The sequence below is a fragment of the Amblyomma maculatum genome, chromosome 1, assembly GCF_055883805.1.
Source record: "Amblyomma maculatum isolate TAMU_Amacu chromosome 1, ASM5588380v1, whole genome shotgun sequence".
Classification (NCBI taxonomy): Eukaryota; Metazoa; Arthropoda; class Arachnida; order Ixodida; family Ixodidae; genus Amblyomma; species Amblyomma maculatum.
Genome location: NC_139344.1, coordinates 327,804,307 through 327,810,440, shown reverse-complemented (window position 1 = coordinate 327,810,440; position 6,134 = coordinate 327,804,307). Strand labels below are relative to the sequence as shown.

The 6,134-nt window shown below is 44.2% G+C and overlaps 1 non-coding gene across 1 annotated transcript; it reads right to left on the bottom strand.

The window, feature by feature from the left end:
• Nucleotides 1–982: 982 nt before the first annotated feature.
• On the bottom strand, nt 983–1,054 carry TRNAI-GAU (transfer RNA isoleucine (anticodon GAU)). Its single transcript has one exon. It is a non-coding gene; the product is annotated as a tRNA-Ile (tRNA).
• Nucleotides 1,055–6,134: the final 5,080 nt, after the last annotated feature.

The window sequence follows — 6,134 nt, the reverse complement described above, 5'->3', positions numbered from 1 at the left end:
TCACTGCACCCGTAAAATTACAAAAGCAGAACGAAGTTCGTTAGTACCCAATTGAGTACCTACAATTTAAAGTGCTGTCGTCGTCCATGATTTCACAATTTTTCACGAACCAAACATGAGCCAACTAGCCCGGAAACAAAACGTTAGTAAAATGTTTTCACAAGCAGTATATAAAACTCGCTTCCGTTAAACCTATGTTTTTTTTCTAAATTGCTCACTCGATATCTCGCCCTTTGACGTGATAATCGCATCTTGACCATCCTATGCATTGACATCAAAGATTTATTCGCTTTTTTTATTTGTTTCTTTTAAGCACATGGACAAGCGGGGAGTCGAATGTAAAATTCCCATTTTATTGCCGCGGTATTCACCCCCGTTTGGCACTACGCGACAAAAAAAAAAAAATCGTTTTGTTCTTCAGTTGCTGCAACTGCTTCCACGGAGACTGCATGTGTTGGACAGTCTTCGCCGCTGTTGGCACACGCCATACCAGCTGTAACATGCTGGATGGACGACGAAAATGATGTGCCGATGCGCAATGATATTGCTCATCGACAAGGGCGACCACCTCTCAATGGTCTTATCGGTGTCCTCAGACGACACCCAGCACCGTGGTGCTGTTATCCCTACAACGCTATACCATAATATAAGGGGCAAGGCTGCATGTCTATTGAAAGATTATATATATATATATATATATATATATATATATATATATATATATATATATATATATATATATATATATATATATATATACATACAAGCAGATCAATTAAGGGGAAATGAGGGTGCTCGTTATAATACATGAAGGAAAGAAGCCAACAGTCGGCGAGGCCAAGGAAAGCGTTGGGGATGGTACTTTGTCTTTTTTTTTAATGTTTACTTGGATAATCACAGAAATTAGTAATGTAGTCTGTTTAGGGGAAATAGTTAATAATTTAGGGGGATAGTTAAACACAAAGTAGAAGAAAAAACAACGTGCCGATGGTGGGAACCGAACCCACGACTTCCGAATATCGGTCCGGTGCTCTTCCAACTGAGCTACATCGGCCGCTGTCCCCCCTGCTACTTGCTTGGGTATTTATGTTGTCTGTATACAAACCTTGAGAGTGTTCATATAAAGACATATACATGTTCATATACATGTTCATATACATGTTCATATATATGTTCGTATACAGACAACATAAATACCCAAGCAAGTAGCAGGGGGGACAGCGGCCGATGTAGCTCAGTTGGAAGAGCATCGGACGCGATATTCGGAGGTCGTGGGTTCGGTTCCCACTATCGGCACGTTGTTTTTTCTTCTACTTTATGCTTAACTACCTTTCCCCTAAACAGATTTCATTACTAATTTATGTGAGTATCCAAGTAAACATAAAAAAAAAGACAAAGTACCATCCCCAACGCTTTCCTTGGCCTCGCCGACTGTTGGCTTCTTTCCTTCATGTATTATAACGAGCACCCTCATTTCCCCTTAATTGATCTGCTTGTAGCTTACAAGGGTCTCGGTTCTGGCAGTCTTGAAGCCGTAGGTAGCGTAAGAGGGTTCTAGCACAGCTTTCGCCCTCGCTCTTGATCACGTTCTACGTGATGCTGGCGGTAACAAAGGACGTTCCACGTCCGCCGCTGTGGTTGAGGGTGGCGCTGGTGAACACTCTGAAGGTTCGTATACAGACAACATAAATACCCAAGCAAGTAGCAGGGGGGACAGCGGCCGATGTAGCTCAGTTGGAAGAGCACCGGACGCGACATTCGGAGGTCGTGGGTTCGGTTCCCACTATCGGCACGTTGTTTTTTCTTCTACTTTGTGTTTAACTATCTTTCCCCTAAACAGATTACATTACTAATTTCTGTGATTATCCAAGTAAACATTAAAAAAAAAAGACATAAAGTACCATCCCCAACGCTTTCCTTGGCCTCGCCGACTGTTGGCTTCTTTCCTTCACACACACACACACACACACACACACACACACACACACACACACACACACACACACACACACACACACACACACACACACACACACACACACACACACACACACACACACACACATATATATATATATATATATATATATATATATATATATATATATATATATATATATATATATATATATATATACCTGATGTCACATAACTTTCTCTTCTCAATTCTACCCTGAAGAAAGACGGTCTACCGTCCGAAACTGTTGTTAGAATAAAATAGGATAATCGGGAAAGTTGTGTGACATCCTGTTTGAATATCCCTGGCCCATGCTTCAAAAGCAAACAATGTCTACTATATATATATATATATATATTTTTTTTTTTCGAAATTACTTTTGGCGGATTGAAGCTGTGTAGTTGGCTCATAAAGTTACATTAGAAAGACTTTCAAGCATCCTCCTTTTTATTAGCGTGGTAGGGAAAGAAATTCAGATTCGCATTTAGCGAACATATATAATTTCCCAGGCAGCTTGTCGCCTTTATTCTTCTGCTTTTCTTTTCTTGTATGCGTTTGTGGTTATACTTACAGTACTCACGTTTGAAGGGAAGAAAGACGCGCGTTGTGCGCGTTTGTGGTAAGTGGAAGAACTATACTTCAGAAGAGGCGTCTTGTGCCATCGGCATCGAGAAATCTTAGCGGAAGGGTACATCATTAAGCTCGGAGTAAAAGAAACACAAATAAGTAAACGTGTGGGAACTGTGGGGAGGTACCAAGGAACTCAGGGTGAGAAAGGAGTGCACCGGAAACTGCGGTGGAAGGACTATATATGTATCGCTGCGAGTGACACGCGTGTCTCCTGTGACTCGAAATTCGAGCCAGTTCCCGGACAACTTCCTCTCTTCTTTGACAGATGATTGAAAAGTAGGAAGTCGAGAAGTTATCTCGTAATACTTTCAGTCCTTTGCTGTCCTTCTTTCTTCTGATGGCGACTCCAGAAAGAGAAATCACGCTATCTCTTTGATGGCCGCTTTGTCCTTCTGGTGAAAGCTGTCGTTCGAACCGCCATAGCCTGGTAGCCATCTGGTCACGTGGGCAATATTTGTCAAGACGGTTCAATAAGTCACGCACTGTCACCGATGGGAATTCAAAGTGCGATTTTCTAATCAGTTTGTCATAAGCTGAGCCTAGGCTAGGTGATTAAGAGAATGTGCTTGGTGCCAAATGCCAAAGCCCAACCTGGATGAGTGACGTTAACTCCGCCATATTGTACTGTGCTGTAGTCATAAGCGAATGCAGATACAAAATGCACAGAAATTAAATGCAAATAATGATTCCCTTCGTAGAAGTCATTTATATATCTACTTGAAACAGTCTGAAAGTGTACGTAGATTTATTTATGGGGCTCCAAACCGAGGACATTAATGTCTGCGACAACGTTCATGGTTTCAGATTGCAAAGGACAGCGCAGCACGCAGAGCTGTTGTTTTGTGTAGCGCCTGTTTTATGGGCTCCACGTCTTGGCTGTTTTTTCACGCTACTAAACCATGAGTTCATACCCACTTACCCAAATCGCAGCCTTAATTACGGTAACCTGTGACGTTTCTCACTAATATCAAACCCGTTTATTTTTCTACAAAACAGGTATGAATGCGTGCAAACTTCTATGGGCGGCCGTGATGTAGAACGTTTCCAAGTAAGCTTCTGTGGAAAGTAACGTTTAATTAGATTGAGCCTGTAAGTGAGCGAGCGAGTGAGTGAGTGAGCGAGGCGAGCTGAATGTGTAGGAGCCGCTCATTGGCGCTGCTCTACTGACGATGATGTCGCTTTAGTCGCCTAAAGCGTTTAAGAAATGCCAGAAAGCTCCACGTCTTCCAATTTTCTGACACGCCAGGTGCAGCGCCATCATACGTGACAAACTAGCGTTCGGCTGTTATGCCGAGTGACGGTTCTCTTCAGGAACGAAGGCAAAAACGAGAGGCATGCATATACTGAAAATTTCTCCATCTTCTTTTTTTTTTTTTATTTTTCTCTTCCTTACTTTCACTCCTCGCATCGCTGCTGCTCTTCTTCCAGCCCGCGCTGTGCGAAGTGGCAGATGAAACTCGATAACAAGGGTTCCTTTCAGATGCAAGAGGAAACGAGCGACCGGATAAAAAAGGCTGGTGAAAAAAAAAAAGAAAAAAAAAAGACCCGGCGCATCAACGAATGTGAAGAGAACAAAAAATAATGGATATATTGAACCCGTGGCCTACCTACCCACATGCGGGCCGCCAAGCGGCGAACAAAGAGCGCCCTTTTTTCCCTGAGAAACGAAGTTCTTGGCGGCAGGCTGCAGGACGGACCAGTTTCCGTTGCGAGCGCCTCCCAGCCCAGCAGCTGTGAGGAGAAGGCCAATTACGGAGGAGCGCGCTCGGCACGGGGGCAATCCATAAAGCGGCCGGCATTGTTGGTCGAAGCAAGCGCGAGCTCAGCTCGCTGCTGTACACTCTCGCGCTGAATGGGAGACCGCGGGAGCGCGGCGGCAACCGCAAGCGAAGTGACACGCGCAGGTGCTCTGGTTCGCACAGTAGCCGATAAGAGTTCGTCGGTGCTCCGCTGCGGAAAGCGTGCGGGGTTTTAGGAAGACGAAGAGAGTGTGGACAACACGAAGCGGACATGGTCCCTTCGCTACGCCTGTCTCTCTCGCAGGCTGTCTTATGAATGGGGCTTCCACCGGACGCTCGCTGTGCAAGGCATTCGAAGGGACCGGGGGCTTATTCGGAAGGAGCCGGTCCGAAACGAATGGTAGTCGGAACCTCTGCTTCGTCGTCAATAGGAGTCAGGATGCGGGCGAGAGACATCCATGTTTTAATCTATATGCGAAAGATGTTGGAATGACGCTCAACGTAGATTGGTATACTCGTTGCGGATGCAACATTTGAGGGACATTCGCACGCAGTCCTCAACAACAAAAGCCAGTATGCGTGCCCAACCGTGTTCAGCTACTATAATAATGAAGTTGACGCAGCCTGGAGTTTTGACGGTATAAAGTCTGATCAGGCAGTAGGGGAGTCGCAATATCTTAAGACACTAATCAGGCCAAAATGCCGCGCGCTTATACATTGATAAGGGATCTGAAACGTGTCAACCTTCTTCTTTGCAGGGTGGCCTTTTAATGGGATAGCACTAGGAATTACAGAAAGGCTAAAACTGTCCGGCGTCTCCACCTGCCAACCCTGGAAGATAAGGGGAAGCCTCCTTTCCCCTCGGAGGGGAGAGAAAGGAGAAGCTGCCCAATAACGATTCAGGACTGATAATGACTCAGAGAAAACGAATAAAAGTGGTTACGTATAGGAATGTGATATGAATAGATGCAGAATTAGAGTATATTGGCCGGGGCAATATAATGGAATCAATATTGGAATTGACGAGAGAGAGAGAGAGAGACAGTTATCGCGTTTCGTCCGCCAATCATAGCCATCAATTTTTGTTCAATAATAACATTCGAGATTTCTGACGAACTGAGGGCGAATAAGTGAGGTGCATCGTCTAGTTGAACTCGTAGATCGCAGCATCGAAATGTCAATATATGTGCTTAGTTGAAGCATGAGAACTGCTACGACGTTGGAAAGACTCATATACCGCTCTCTCTTTAGTATTTTATATCGTGGCGATTATTTTTAGTATTTCAAAAAAAAATGTTCTATTTTTCGCCCTGTCCTCTCAACGTTCAGCGTCCGTATTTAATTTCTGTTTTAGGGACGCATATAAAAAAGCCAGAACTTAATTACGCACAAATATATATATTTTTATTTTTTTCGGCACATTCCGTGTTTGGAACTGGCACTACGTTGCACGAAGCTAGGTAGCAATCACTACGCTAAGGAACTGGAGCAGCCTTACATAAAAAACTCCCGCAAGTCGATAAAGCAAGCAGCTGATATCAGCAACGTAAAACTTGGGGGGAAGGGGGGGGGGGGGGTGGATTGAAAGTGCATCTAAAAAGTAATTGCAAATTACGAGCGCTGCGACGGAGAACATGTTCTCCGTCGCAGCGCTCGTAATTTGCAATCATGTGCCAACTAGCTCAACTTTCCGTATTACTGCTAAAAAGTAACAACTCTAAAAGTATGAACAAATGTTTGCGGGTTTAGACCCACAGTTGAGATCAACAGAAAAGGAAAACGCACTTGATCAATTGTCTGCGTTCCGC